Below are 14,518 nucleotides of genomic sequence, written 5' to 3' on the forward strand. Positions count from 1 at the left end.
GTTGGGGACAGAGGCACCAGATCATCAGCAAACAGTAGACATTTGACTTCAGATTCTAGTAGGGTGAGGCTGGGTGCTGCAGACTGTTCTGGTGCCCTCGCCAATTCATTGATATATATGTTGAAGAGGGTGGGGCTTAAGCTGCATCCCTGTCTCATCCCACTGCTCTTTTGAAAGAATTGTGTATGTTTTTTGGCAATTTTAACCGCACACTTGTTTGTGTACATGGATTTTATAATGTCGTATGTTTTACCCCCAACACCACTTTCCATCAGTTTGTATAGCAGACCCTCATGCCAAATTGAGTCAAAAGCTTTTTTTAAATCAACAAAGCATGAGAAAACTTTGTTTTGGTTTGTTTGTTTGCCAATTAAGGTGTGCAGGGTGAATACGTGGTCTGTCGTACGGTAATTTGGTAAAAAGCCAATTTGACATTTGCTCAGGACATTGTTTTCACTGAGGAAATTTTAAAGTCTGCTGTTAATGATAATGCAGAGGATTTTCCCAAGGTTACTGTTGACGCATATCTCACGGTAGTTATTGGGGTCAAATTTGTCTCCACTTTTGTGGATTGAGGTGATCAGTACTTGGTTCCAAGTATTGGGGAAGATGCCAGTGTTGAGGATGATGTTAAAGAGTTTAAGTTTAGCCATTTGGAATTTGTAATCTGTATATTTTATAATTTCATTGAGTATACCGCCACAGGCCTTTCTGGGTTGGAGGGTTTGTATGTTGTCCTGTAGTTCATTCAATGTAAATGGAGAATCCAGTGGGTCCTGGTAGTCTTTAATAGTTGATTCTATTAGTGTTTTTTGTTCTTGTTTGTTGCCCAAAATGACACCAGTTTGTAAAGAATGTACCTCATTGAGAAGAGCAAACAACCAATCAACTCTTTGTTTATTTACCATCTATTTAGACAGCTGTTGGGACTCTGGTGTTGATCTGAACTTCTCAGCAGTCTCATGCTTTGGGACTGACCTTAGTCAGACAAAGAGAGAGAGAAGACAGAGATATGTTTTACCTTTATTTAACTAGGCAAGTCAATAGACTGAAACAATGGCCATTTTGGTTCTAATGCATGGTGTACTCTACTATTATCAAAGATTTTTTAAATTAACACAAGATAGACCACAGCCTTTAGTTTCCAATAGGAGAAAATGAATCATTAGTGGGCAGAACAAGCAAGGAGGTGGGCAGAGCCAAGCACAAGCTAGCAAGATCTTATTGGCGCATTCTAGCGTGTACACTACATGACCAAAAGTATGTGGACACTTGCTCGTCGAACATCTCATTCCGAAATCATGGGCAGTAATATGGAGTTGGTTCCCCTTTGCTGCCATAACAGCCTCCACTCTTCTGGGAAGGCTTTCCACTAGATGTTGGAGCATTGCTGCTATAACAGCCTCCACTCTTCTGGGAAGGCTTTCCACTAGATGTTGGAGCATTGCTGCTATAACAGCCTCCACCCTTCTGGGAAGGCTTTCCACTAGATGTTGGAACATTGCTGTGGGGACTTGCTCCATTCAGCCACAAGAGCATTAGTGAGGTCGGGCACTGATGTTGGGCGATTAGGCTCGTAGTCGGTGTTCCAATTCACCCAAAGGTGTTCGATGGGGTTGACGTCAGGGCTCTGTACAGGCCTGTCAAGTTCTTCCACACCGATCTCGACAAACCATTTCTGAATGGACCTTGCTTTGTGCACGGGGGCATTGTCATGCTGAAACAGGAAAGGGCCTTCTCCAAACGGTTGCCACAAAGTTGGAATCACAGAATCTTCTAGAATATCATTGTATGCTATGGCTTTAAGATTTCCCTTCTGGAACTAAGGAGCCTGAACCATGAAAAACATTCCCAGACCATTATTCCTCCTCCACCAAACGTTACAGTTGACACGATGCATTCGACGGTCCCGTTCTCTGTGAGCTTGTGTGGCCTACCACTTCGCTGCTGAGCCGTTGTTGCTCCTAGACGTTTCCACTTCACAATAACAGCACCTACAGTTGACCGGGGCAGCTCTAGCAGGGCAGAAATTTGACCAACTGACTTTGATGGGAAGGTAGCATCCTATGACGGTGCCACATTGAAAGTCACTGAGACTCTTCAGTAAGGGCAATTATACTGCCAATGTGTGTCTATGGAGATTGCATGGCTTTGTGCTTGATTTTATACACCTGTCAGCAACTGAAATAGCTGAATCCACTTTTGTATATATAGTGTATTTGGGTTAGGGCCTTCCGTGTGAAGTGTTTGCCTTTGCACTCTTAAATAACAAAATTATTTTAAACTTTGACCAAAGGGTAAAATCTACAAAACGTAGTCCATTGTGTTCGTAACAGATTGTAGTTTTGGGAAGAGGAAACTGTATTGAGCTCAACGATGAGAAAATGTGCAGAATGTCGGCCAAAATCCATCTCACTCCAACTATTCCCACTCCCACCAGCTATTCCCACTCCCTCCAGCTATTCCCACTCCCTCCAGCTATTCCCACTCCCACCAGCTATTCCCACTCCCACCAGCTATTCCCACTCCCTCCAGCTACTCCCACTCCCTCCAGCTATTCCGACTCCCTCCAGCTATTCCCACTCCCTCCAGCTATTCCCACTCCCTCCAGCTATTCCCACTCCCTCCAGCTATTCCCACTCCCTCCAGCTCTTCCCACTCCCCCAGCTATTCCCACTCCCTCCAGCTATTCCCACTCCCTCCAGCTCTTCCCACACCCTCCAGCTATTCCCACTCCCTCCCGCTATTCCCACTCCCTCCAGCTCTTCCCCCTCCAGCTATTCCCACTCCCTCCAGCTATTTCCACTCCCTCCCGCTATTCCCACTCCCTCCAGCTCTTCCCCCTCCAGCTATTCCCACTCCCTCCAGCTATTTCCACTCCCTCCAGCTATTCCCACTCCCTCCAGCCCTTCCCACTCCCACCAGCTATTCCCACTCCCTCCAGCTCTTCCCACTCCCTCCAGCTCTTCCCACTCCCTCCAGCTATTTCCACTCCCTCCAGCTATTCCCACTCCCTCCAGCCCTTCCCACTCCCACCAGCTATTCCCACTCCCTCCAGCTCTTCCCACTCCCTCCAGCTCTTCCCACTCCCTCCAGCTCTTCCCACTCCCTCCAGCTCTTCCCACTCCCTCCAGCTATTCCCACTCCCTCCAGCTCTTCCCACTCCCTCCAGCTCCTCCCACTCCCTCCAGCTCTTCCCACTCCCTCCAGCTCTTCCCACTCCCTCCAGCTCTTCCCACTCCCACCAGCTATTCCCACTCCCACCAGCTCTTCCCACTCCCTCCAGCTATTCCCACTCCCCCAGCTATTCCCACTCCCTCCAGCTCTTCCCACTCCCACCAGCTATTCCCACTCCCTCCAGCTATTCCCACTCCCTCCAGCTATTCCCACTCCCTCCAGCTATTCCCACTCCCTCCAGCTATTCCCACTCCCACCAGCTCTTCCCACTCCCCCCAGCTATTCCACTCCCTCCAGCTCTTCCCACTCCCACCAGCTATTCCCACTCCCTCCAGCTATTCCCACTCCCTCCAGCTATTCCCACTCCCTCCAGCTATTCCCACTCCCTCCAGCTATTCCCACTCCCTCCAGCTCTTCCCACACCCTCCAGCTATTCCCACACCCTCCAGCTATTCCCACTCCCACCAGCTCTTCCCACTCCCCCCAGCTATTCCCACTCCCTCCAGCTCTTCCCACTCCCTCCAGCTATTCCCACTCCCTCCAGCTCTTCCCACTCCCTCCAGCTCTTCCCACTCCCTCCAGCTCTTCCCACTCCCACCAGCTCTTCCCACTCCCTCCAGCTCTTCCCACTCCCTCCAGCTCTTCCCACTCCCTCCAGCTCTTCCCACTCCCTCCAGCTCTTCCCACTCCCACCAGCTCTTCCCACTCCCTCCAGCTCTTCCCACTCCCTCCAGCTCTTCCCACTCCCTCCAGCTCTTCCCACTCCCTCCAGCTCTTCCCACTCCCTCCAGCTCTTCCCACTCCCTCCAGCTCTTCCCACTCCCTCCAGCTCTTCCCACTCCCTCCAGCTCTTCCCACTCCCTCCAGCTCTTCCCACTCCCTCCAGCTCTTCCCACTCCCACCAGCTATTCCCACTGACGGCCACTGAGCTTCCTGTCATCACATCACAACATGGCTCCTTGTTCTATCTGTGCTATTATGCTCCATTTGCCAGGAGGAAACCGTGTGACCCAACAGCCATTCCGGGTCCAGTGGGCCTGGGTTACCATGGAGACACGGCTCTACACGGTGCAGGAGAGCTCCCAGTTTCTAGAGGTCACTCTGATGAGGAGGGGCCATCTGGGGGAGACGTCTTTCGTCAGTGAGTAGCAGCAAACACACAACCACCACACAACGTTGTAGTAGCAGAACCCCAGCAAACACACAACCACCACACAACGTTGTAGTAGCAGAACCCCAGCAAACACACAACCACCACACAACGTTGTAGTAGCAGAACCCCAGCAAACACACAACCACCACACAACGTTGTAGTAGCAGAACCCCAGCAAACACACAACCACCACACAACGTTGTAGTAGCAGAACCCCAGCAAACACACAACCACCACACAACGTTGTCGTAGCAGAACCCCAGCAAACACACAACCACCACACAACGTTGTCGTAGCAGAACCCCAGCAAACACACAACCACCACACAACGTTGTCGTAGCAGAACCCCAGCAAACCATGCTGTGTTGTCATGTTGTGGTGCTACCATGTTGTGTTGCTACCATGTTGTGTTGCTACCATGTGTTGCTACCATGTTGTGTTGTCATGTTGTGTTAGTACCATGTGTTGCTACCATGTTGTGTTGTCATGTTGTGTTAGTACCATGTGTTGGTACCATGTTGTTTTGCTACCATGTTGTGTTGCTACCATGTTGTGTTGCTACCATGTTGTGTTGCTACCATGTGTTGCTACCATGTTGTGTTGCCATGTTGTGTTAGTACCATGTGTTGCTACCATGTTGTGTTGTCATGTTGTGTTAGTACCATGTGTTGGTACCATCTTGTTTTGCTACCATGTTGTGTTTGCTACCATGTTGTGTTGCTACCATGTTGTGTTGCTACCATGTGTTGCTACCATGTTGTGTTGTCACCATGTTGTGTTGTCATGTTGTGGTGCTACCATGTTGTGTTGTCATGTTGTGTTAGTACCATGTGTTGCTACCATGTTGTTTTGCTACCATGTGTTGGTACCATGTTGTGTTGCTACCGTGTTGTTATCATGTTGTGTTGCTACCATGTTGTGTTGCTACCATGTTGTGTTGCTACCATGTTGTGTTGCTACCATGTGTTGGTACCATGTTGTGTTGCTACCGTGTTGTTATCATGCTGTGTTGCTACCATGTTGTGTTGCTACCATGTTGTGTTGCCACCATGTTGTGTTGTCATGTGTTGCTACCATGTTGTGTTGCTACCATGTTGTGTTGCTACCATGTTGTGTTGCCACCATGTTGTGTTGTCATGTGTTGCTACCATGTTGTGTTGCTACCATGTTGTGTTGCTACCATGTTGTGTTGCTACCATGTTGTGTTGCCACCATGTTGTGTTGTCATGTGTTGCTACCATGTTGTGTTGCTACCATGTTGTGTTGCTACCATGTTGTGTTGCCACCATGTTGTGTTGTCATGTGTTGCTACCATGTTGTGTTGCTACCATGTTGTGTTGCTACCATGTTGTGTTGCCACCATGTTGTGTTGTCATGTGTTGCTACCATGTTGTGTTGCCACCATGTTGTGTTGTCATGTTGTGTTAGTACCATGTGTTGCTACCATGTTGTGTTGTCATGTTGTGTTAGTACCATGTTGTGTTGTCATGTTGTGTTAGTACCATGTTGTGTTGTCATGTTGTGTTGCTACCATGTTGTGTTGCTACCATGTTGTGTTGTCATGTTGTGTTGCCACCATGTTGTGTTGCTACCATGTTGTGTTGCTACCGTGTTGTTATCATGTTGTGTTGCCACCATGTTGTGTTGTCATGTTGTGTTGTCATGTTGTGTTAGTACCATGTGTTGCTACCATGTTGTGTTGTCATGTTGTGTTAGTACCATGTGTTGGTACCATGTTGTTTTGCTACCATGTTGTGTTGCTACCATGTTGTGTTGCTACCATGTTGTGTTGCTACCATGTTGTGTTGCTACCATGTGTTGCTACCATGTTGTGTTGCCATGTTGTGTTAGTACCATGTGTTGCTACCATGTTGTGTTAGTACCATGTGTTGGTACCATGTTGTTTTGCTACCATGTTGTGTTGCTACCATGTTGTGTTGCTACCATGTTGTGTTGCTACCATGTGGTGCTACCATGTTGTGTTGCCACCATGTTGTGTTGTCATGCGTTGTTACCATGTTGTGTTGTCATGTTGTGTTAGTACCATGTGTTGCTACCATGTTGTGTTGCTACCATGTGTTGGTACCATGTTGTGTTGCTACCATGTTGTTATCATGTTGTGTTGCTACCATGTTGTGTTGCTACCATGTTGTGTTGCCACCATGTTGTGTTGCTACCATGTTGTGTTGCTACCATGTGTTGGTACCATGTTGTGTTGCTACCGTGTTGTTATCATGTTGTGTTGCTACCATGTTGTGTTGCTACCATGTTGTGTTGCCACCATGTTGTGTTGTCATGTGTTGCTACCATGTTGTGTTGCTACCATGTTGTGTTGCCACCATGTTGTGTTGTCATGTTGTGTTAGTACCATGTTGTGTTGTCATGTTGTGTTGCTACCATGTTGTGTTGCTACCATGTTGTGTTGTCATGTTGTGTTGCCACCATGTTGTGTTGTCATGTGTTGCTACCATGTGTTGCTACCATGCGAAGCTGTTGTCTTAGGTCTCTCTTCATGTTGTGTTGTGTGTTTTGTACTATATTCGTATTTATTATATAAAGGTTTGTGGCTAACACAAAACAAATGCAATATGTTAACGTTTGTGAACTATTTCCCTTGTTGAATGCACCTCTGATCGATACAAATCCCTTTCATCACTAAAACCAGCTGTCAGCGTGCATGACATCACAACGGAGAGAGGGCAGGACTACCAGGCCTCGCCCCCGAGACAGGTGCAGTTTAACCCCGGTCAGACCCAGGCCGTCTGGCGGATGCGTATCCATGATGACCAGGTGTATGAGGGTACCGAAAGCTTCCGATTGGTCCTGTCTGAACCGGTGATGGCGCTGATTGGACAGTCCAGCTCTGTTACCGTGGAGATACTAGACCCTGAGGACGGTAGGGAAGACGTATTGATTATCAATACAGTATCGGTTCATCAATGCATAAACAATACATTATTGATCATGATCACATTGTTATTGACAATGATAGATTGTGATTGTGTCTTAACCTCCGTCCTTAACCTTCCAGCTCTACTAGCTGCTAGCGATTTAAATACTGCCTTTGTGTGTCTCTCTCTCCCTCCCTCCCTCCCTCCCTCCCTCCCTCCCTCCCTCCCTCCCTCCCCCTCCCTCCCTCCCTCCCTCCCTCCCTCCCTCCCTCCTCTCCTCTCCTCTCTGTAGAGTCAGTAGTGTTTATCCCACAGGTAGAGTTCAGGGTAGAGGAGGACGTTGGAGAGGTTTTGATCCCTGTCAGGAGGACTGGAGATCTCAGTAACGAACTCACGGTCCTCTGTTACACACAGGAAGGTAAACAATGATGTCTTCTTCTTTTTCGATATTTGTTTCCTGTCTCTTTCTCCTCAGAGTAAAGCTCTGGTCTCTTTCTCCTCAGAGTAAAGCTCTGGTCTCTTTCTCCTCAGTGTAAAGCTCTGGTCTCTTTCTCCTCAGAGTAAAGCACCAGTCTCTTTCTCCTCAGAGTAAAGCTCTGGTCTCTTTCTCCTCAGAGTAAAGCTCTGGTCTCTTTCTCCTCAGTGTAAAGCTCTGGTCTCTTTCTCCTCAGTGTAAAGCACCAGTCTCTTTCTCTCCTCCAAAGGCTCAGCCAGAGGAACAGTTCCCAGCACAGTGTTGTCGTACTCTGACTACATCGCTCGTCCGGAGGACCAGCGCAGCGCCCTGCGTTTCGACCGCGGCGATGCCGAGAGGGCGTGTCGTGTACTCGTCATCGACGACTCGCTATACGAGGGGGCGGAGACCTTCGCCGTAACCCTGGGCGATGCCATGGGGGGGCTGGTGATGGCGGAGCATAACAGTACACGCGTGGTCATACTGCCTCATACACCTGACGGTGAGTAGCGTGGCGTGCAGAGTGTGTGTGAGAGAGTTATTTTTCTGTTTCAGTACATTTTGTTAGTGTACAGTCTAAAATAGTCTAAAATATTACAGTTTCCCTGTACATTTCCCTGTGTCATTTACTATCTCTGATGAGGTCTCCCTCTGTCCCAGAGCCTGTGGTGTATCTGGGGAGGTCAGAGTACTCAGTAGATGAGAGTTGTGGTTACCTGGAGGTTTCAGTGTGGAGGTCTGGTACTGACCTGTCCCATAATGCATCAGTCACACTACGCTCCCGATCAACACAGCCGGTCAGCGCTCTGGGTAGGAGGACACACTATTTATCTCTCTTACTCATCTGTCTCTCTCTCCTGCTCTCTCTCCTGCTCTCTCTCTTTTCTCTCTCTCTCTCTCTCTCTCTCTCTATCTCTCTTTCCCTTCTCTAACTCTCTCTTTCGCTCTCTTTCTTCTCTATCAATCTTTCACTTTTGCTCTCTCTCTTTCTGTGTCTCTTCAGTCTCTCTTCTCTATCGATCTCTCTTTTATCTCTCTTTCACTCTCTCTTCTCTGTCTCTCTTTCGTCTCTATCAATCTCTCTCTACCTCTTTCTCTCTCTCTCTTCTCTATTTCTCTCTCTTTCTCTATCGCTCTCTCTCGTTTTCTCTTTCTCAATTCCTCTCTACCTCTCTCTCTCTTTCTCCCTCTCTCTCTCTTCTGTCTCTGTTCCTCATTCTTTCCCTCCCTTATTCTCTGTCTTTTTTTCAAACTTTCTTTCTTATTTCTGTCTTGGAATCTTGATCTCCCTCCCTCCCTCCCTCCCTCCCTCCCTCCCTCCCTCCCTCCCTCCCTCCCTCCCTCCCTCCCTCCCTCCCCTCCCTCCCTCCCTCCCTCCCTCCCTCCCTCCCTCCCTCCCTCCCTCCCACTCAACTTTCTCTTTCCCATTTGTCTTCCTTCTCCTTTCTAAACCATCCCCCTCTCACTTTCTCCCCTCCCCTTTCTCTCTCTCTCCTCCCCCTCTCACTTTCTCCCCTCCCCTTTCTCTCTCTCTCGCATCCCCCTCTCACTTTCTCTCCCTCTCCTCCCTTTCTCCACCCCCTCTCACTTTCTCCCCTCCCCTTTCTCTCTCTCTCCTCCCCCTCTTTTTCTATCCTTCCCCCTCCTCTCTTTCACCAACCATCTCCTCTCTCTCAATTCAATTCAAGGTGCTTTATTGACATGGGAAACATGTGTTTTTGTTGCCAAAGCAAGTGAAGTAGATAATAAACAAAAGTGAAATAAAAAATAAAAATGAACAGTAAACATTATACTCACAAAAGTTCCAAAAGAATAAAGACATTTCAAATGTCATATTATGTCTATATACAGTGTTGCAAAGATGTGCAAATAGTTAAAGTACAAAAGGGTTGTATTTACAGTGGTGTTTGTTCTTCACTGGTTGGCCTTTTCTTGTGGCAACAGGTCACAAATCTTGCTGCTGTGATGAAACACTGTGGTATTTCACCCAGTAGATATGGGAGTTTATCAAAATCTCTTTCTCTCTCCACCCCCCCCTCTCTCTCTCCACCCCCCCCGCCCTCTCTCTTTCTCCAAGCGGGGTTGGACTACGTGGGCATTGGCCAGAGTGTTGACTTCCCACCGGGCATCACCGTGGTGACGGTGAAGGTGGCCATCTTGGATGACCTGGGTGGTCCGGTGATGGAGGGGGAGGAGTCTTTCCAGCTGGTTCTGAGCATGTCCAGTAACGCATCACTAGGACGACCTAGCCTGGCTACCATTACTATCAATGACACCATGTCTGACTGTGAGTTCTAGGAGTTAGGAGACACATTACACATCTTATTGTGAGTTCTAGTAGTTAGGAGACACATTACACACCTTATTGGGAGTTCTAGGAGTTAGGAGACACAGTATATACCTTATTGGGAGTTCTAGGAGTTAGGAGACACATTACACACCTTATTGTGAGTTCTAGGAGTTAGGAGACACAGTATATACCTTATTGGGAGTTCTAGGAGTTAGGAGACACAGTATATACCTTATTGTGAGTTCTAGGAGTTAGGAGACACAGTATATACCTTATTGTGAGTTCTAGGAGTTAGGAGACACAGTATATACCTTATTGTGAGTTCTAGGAGTTAGGAGACACATTACACACCTTATTGTGAGTTCTAGGAGTTAGGAGACACAGTATATACCTTATTGTGAGTTCTAGGAGTTAGGAGACACAGTATATACCTTACTTTTTAGCATTGTCCATACTGTGCTCTACAGAGTGGCTACATTAGGCTGTATAACGTGTTCATAACATCTCATTGTTCCTCTGTCTCTGCCTCAGTACCCAGGGTGCAGTTCAGGGAAGTGGAGCTGCGGTTGGACGAGGCCGACGGACGGGCGGTTGCCGTGGTAACCCGTGACGGCGACCTAGGCCTCACCTCCGTTGTCAGATGTTACACGCGCCAGGGTTCCGCCCAGGTGATGATGGACTATGAGGAGAGACCAGACACGGATGACTCCGTCGTCACCTTCAGGCCAGGTAAGAGAGACAGTACAAACACATGGACATCAGGACAGATTGGAAGGTGTCCTCATTTTTCTGTTTTTCATCTGATGTCCCCATTTGTCACATAAACGTGTGTGTGTGTGTTTGTTTGTGTGTGTGGACATGTTTAACTATTCTTGTGGGGACCAGAAGTCCCTACAAGAATAGTAAACTAACAAAAAATGGACCAACTGGGACCAACTTTGTTGGTCCCCACAAGGTCAGATGCTACTTCTAGGGGGTTTAGGGTTAAGGTTAGAATTAGTGTTAGGGTTAGAATTAGGAACTCGGGTTAGGAGCTAGGGTTAGTTTTAGTGTTAGGGATAGAATAAGGAACTTGGGTTAGGAGCTAGGGTTAGTTTTAGGGTTAGAAACTAGTGTTAGGAGCTAGGGTTAGTTTTAGGGTTAGGAGCTAGTGTTAGTTTTAGGGTTAGGAACTAGGGTTAGTTTTAGGGTTAGGAGCTAGGGTTAGTTTTAGGGTTGGGAGCTAGGGTTAGTTTTAGGGTTAGGAGCTAGGGTTAGTTTTAGGGTTGGGAGCTAGGGTTAGGAGCTAGGGTTAGTTTTAGGGTTAGGAACTAGGGTTAGTTTTAGGGTTGGGAGCTAGGGTTAGGAGCTAGGGTTAGTTTTAGGGTTAGGAACTAGGGTTAGTTTTAGGGTTAGGAACTAGGGTTAGTTTTAGGGTTAGGAGCTAGGGTTAGTTTTAGGGTTGGGAGCTAGGGTTAGGAGCTAGGGTTAGTTTTAGGGTTAGGAACTAGGGTTAGTTTTAGGGTTAGGAGCTAGGGTTAGTTTTGGGGTTAGGAACTAGGGTTAGGAGCTAGGGTTAGTTTTACGGTTAGGGTTAGGAGCTAGGGTTAGTTTTAGGGTTAGGAGCTAGGGTTAGTTTTAGGGTTAGGAACTAGGGTTAGTTTTAAGGTTAGGAGCTAGAGTTAGTTTTAGGGTTAGGAGCTAGGGTTAGTTTTAGGGTTAGGAGCTAGGGTTAGGAGCTGGTTAGTTTTAGGGTTAGGAACTAGGGTTAGTTTTAGGGTTAGGAACTAGGGTTAGTTTTAGGGTTAGGAGCTAGGGTTAGAAGCTAGGGTTAGGAGCTAGGGTTAGGAGCTAGGGTTAGGGTTAGTTTTAGGGTTAGGAGCTAGAGTTAGTTTTAGGGTTAGGAGCTAGGGTTAGATTTAGGGTTAAGGTTAGGGTTAGGGTAAGAGTACGCGTTAGGTTTAGGTTTAGGGGTTAGGGAAAATAGGATTTTGAATGGGACTGAATTGTGTGTCCCCACAAGGTTAGCTGTACAAGACTGTTTGTGTGTGTGTGTGTGTGTGTGTGTGCGTGCGTGCGTGCGTGCGTGTGTGTGTGTCTGTAGGTGAGCGCGAGCAGCAATGTATCGTGACTCTGGTTGACGACTTAGAGTTTGAGGAAGAGGAAGAGTTTCGCCTGGTCCTCGGAATCCCCAGAAGCCAATCAGATCTGGGCTTGTTGCTGGGTGAGCAGAAGGAGATAGTCATCAGGATCACTGATAGTAGAGACAGTAAGAAAAATTATTGATTTGATTGATGATTTATTGATTCATTGATTGACTGACTGATTGATTGACTGACTGGCTGATTTCCTGATTGATTTACTGACTGAATGGCTGATTGATTGACTGACTAACTGGCTGTTTGATTGATTGACTGACTGACTGGCTGATTGATTGATTGACTGACTGGCTGATTGTCTGATTGACTGACTAAGTGGCTGATTGCCTGATTGATTGCCTGAATGTCTGATTGATTTATTAATTCATTGATTCATTAATTGATATTTCCAGAGTCTGTGATCAGGTTCTCCGAGCCTCGATACACGGTGAGTGAGCCGGTTGCCCACGGCGAGATAACCGTGCTGAGGGTTGCCGTGCGGCGCCATGGCGACGTCTCCAGGGTGTCGGTAGTGCGTGTGCACACTAAAGATGGCTCTGCCCACTCTGGACAAGACTACAACCCTCTGTCACAGGGTGAGGAGGGGCAAGAGAGGGGAGGAGGGGAAGAGAGGGGAGGGGGGGAGAGAGGGGGGAAGGGGAGAGGGGGAGAGAGGGGAGGTTGGAAGAGAGGGGAGGAGGGGAAGAGAGGGGGAGGGGGGAGGAGGGAAGAGAGGGGAGGAGGGGAAGAGAGGGGAGGGGGAAGAGAGGGGAGGGGGAAGAGAGGGGAGGAGGGGAAGAGAGGAGGGGGAGAGAGGGGAGGGGGAGAGAGGGGGGGGGGGGAAGAGAGGGGAGGGGAGAGAGGGGAGGGGGGAAGAGAGGGGGAGGGGGAAAGAGAGAGAGGGGAGGGGAGGAGGGGGAGAGAGGGGGAGGAGGAGGGGGAAAGAGAGGGGAGGAGGGGGAGAGAGGGGAGGAGGGGGAAGAGAGGGCAGGAGGGGAGGGGAGGAGGGCTAGGAGGGGGAAGAGAGGGGAGGAGGGGGAAGAGAGGGGAGGAGGGGGAGAGATAATCGAGAGAAAGAGAGTGAAAGAGTGGTACACAATATAGAGAGAGTATCGATTTCCGAAATATGAAAAAAATCTACAACTATAAAAACAAACAACTGTAACTTGCTGTTTGCCCGTTTCCCCAGAGCTGGTGTTTTCTGAGGGCCAGACAGAGCATCTGGTAGAGGTGGAGGTTCTGTATGACGAGGAGGGAGAGATGAGAGAGACCTTTACCCTACAGCTCACACCTGACCAACATATGGTGGCTGACACACAGGTGAGAGACATGAGACAGGTGAGACACCAAACCAAATCCAAAATCACTCCAATTTAGTTGAACATCTAACTCTGTGATTAAGCTGATGAAAGTCAATTGTTGAGTAGAGATCAGAAGAGTCCAGTAGAGACCAGTAGAATCTAGTAGAGACTAGTAGAATCTAATAGAGTCCAGTAGAATCTAGTAGAGACCAGTAGAATCTAGTAGAGACCCATAGAATCTAGTAGAGACCAGTATGATCTAGTAGAGACCAGTAGAATCTAGAAGAGTCCAGTAGAATCTAGTAGAGACCAGTAGAATCTAGTAGAGACCAGTAGAATCTAGTAGAGTCCAGTAGAGACCAGTAGAATCTAGTAGAGACCAGTAGAATCTAGTAGAGTCCATTACAGACCAGTAGAGACCAGTAGAATCTAGTAGAGGCCAGTAGAGGCCAGTAGAGTCTAGTAGAGACCATTACAGACCATTACAGACCAGTACAGACTAGTAGAGACTAGTAGAGACCAGTAGAGTCTAGTAGAGACCAGTAGAGACCAGTAGATACCAGTAGAGACCTGTAGAGACCAGTAGAGTCCCGTATAGTCCCATAGAGACCAGTAAAGACTAGTAGAGACCAGTAGAGTCTAGTAGAGAACAGTAGAGACCAGTAGAGACTAGTAGAGACCAATATAATCTAGTAGAGACCAGTAGAGACCAGTAGAGACCAGTAGAGACTAGCAGAGACCAGTAAAGACCTGTAGAGACTATCAGAGACCAATAGAGACCCGTAAAGACTAGTAGAGACCAGTAGAGACCAGTAGAGACTAGTAGAGACTAGTAGAGACCAGTAGAGACTAGCAGAGACCAGTAAAGACCTGTAGAGACTAGTAAAGACCATTAGAGACCAGTAGAGACTAGCAGAGACCAGTAAAGACCAGTAGAGTCTAGTAGAGACCAATATAATCTAGTAGAGACCAGTAGAGACCAGTAGAGACTAGTAGAGACCAATATAATCTAGTAGAGACCAGTGGAGACCAGTAGAGACCAGTAGAGACTAGTAGAGACCAGTAGAGACTAGTAGAGACTAGTAGAGACCAGTAGAGACCAGTAGAGACTAGTAGAGACCAGTAGAGACCAGTA

At 47.8% G+C, this 14,518-nt stretch overlaps 1 pseudogene; it reads left to right on the plus strand.

The window, feature by feature from the left end:
• LOC121838764 overlaps positions 1-14,518 on the plus strand; it is a 73,246-nt pseudogene that overhangs the window by 24,089 nt on the left and 34,639 nt on the right.

This window comes from Oncorhynchus tshawytscha, linkage group LG15 (genome assembly GCF_018296145.1).
Source record: "Oncorhynchus tshawytscha isolate Ot180627B linkage group LG15, Otsh_v2.0, whole genome shotgun sequence".
In the NCBI taxonomy this organism is placed as follows: Eukaryota; Metazoa; Chordata; class Actinopteri; order Salmoniformes; family Salmonidae; genus Oncorhynchus; species Oncorhynchus tshawytscha.